The sequence below is a fragment of the Triturus cristatus genome, chromosome 6 (assembly GCF_964204655.1).
Source record: "Triturus cristatus chromosome 6, aTriCri1.1, whole genome shotgun sequence".
Taxonomy (NCBI): domain Eukaryota; kingdom Metazoa; phylum Chordata; class Amphibia; order Caudata; family Salamandridae; genus Triturus; species Triturus cristatus.
Window position 1 is genome coordinate 911,134,134 of NC_140589.1, and position 1,007 is coordinate 911,135,140.

General features: G+C 36.9%; 1 long non-coding RNA gene across 1 annotated transcript; it reads right to left on the reverse strand.

The window, feature by feature from the left end:
* Positions 1-294: 294 nt before the first annotated feature.
* LOC146820787 (uncharacterized) lies at positions 295-736 on the reverse strand. The gene is made up of 3 exons (XR_014962621.1): positions 699-736; positions 502-602; positions 295-405 (listed from the first exon to the last, which is right to left on the reverse strand). It is a non-coding gene; the product is annotated as an uncharacterized LOC146820787 (long non-coding RNA).
* Between the last annotated feature and the right edge of the window lie 271 nt (positions 737-1,007).

Here is a 1,007-nt window from a genome sequence, read left to right on the forward strand (position 1 = left end):
GGTAACCCATTTTTAACCATACCATAAGATTGAATCAGAGATGTTAGCATAGTATCAAAAATGAGGTACAACTAACAATAATCAACTAATGGGCATGACAATGAATACAACGAGGCCACCAGGAATTCTCTTTGAAATATTATATGGCACCCTTCTAATCATCCACACTACAACTCACTGGTAGTTTGAAATGTATATTTTAAAAAAACATTAATAAGCTCACATACTGAGAACTAATCACCTTGCATTCGTACACATTCTCCTCGCTTGCTTTCAAGGGGAAAAAAATACCTCACCTAATGTCGGCAAAACTAATCGTTCCAGCCATACTGGGCAGACGATTTACGGGGTATTTGATGGTTTCTTTTAAATTCTCTCTCAAATCCTCAGACCACAGTGATGTATCTGTGAATAAATGATAATATAACAGCTCCAATCCGGGCATATAGTATATTGAAATAGCATTCAAGGCATAAAATGGCGATAAAGATATAATCTCACCTGAGTAATCCCTGATTAGGCCCAAATGTCAGTGTCTGTATCTGTAACCTTTACTCTAGCGAGTTGGACTGTAACTTTCCGCTATCAATTATAAGCGGATTCTGAAAAATACACATAAAGAAAATCAATTATCTGCACATCTTAACTGAAACTAATTCAAGTGTATACAGGACATTTCGCAGTACACCTGGTATTACCTTCTACTCATTCGGCACAGTCTATTCTAGGACCGTAGATTTGTTTCCTTTTTTTTCTTTTTCCACAGGGGACTGATTCACTAGTTGCCCCAAGCAAGTTATTCGAATGTAGCGTCCCTCATAAGTCCCCCTTTGCAATTAGGGTCTGTGGGAATAATACAAAGCATCTATTACCCAATTTATTAAATAAGATATATAATTATTGTTCACTATTAATAAAGAGACCCTGTTTATCATGTCGACAACGGGTGCCTTAATCAAGAGAATTTCATGACCTAAACGTGGAAGTATGGTCTCACAGTCGAGATC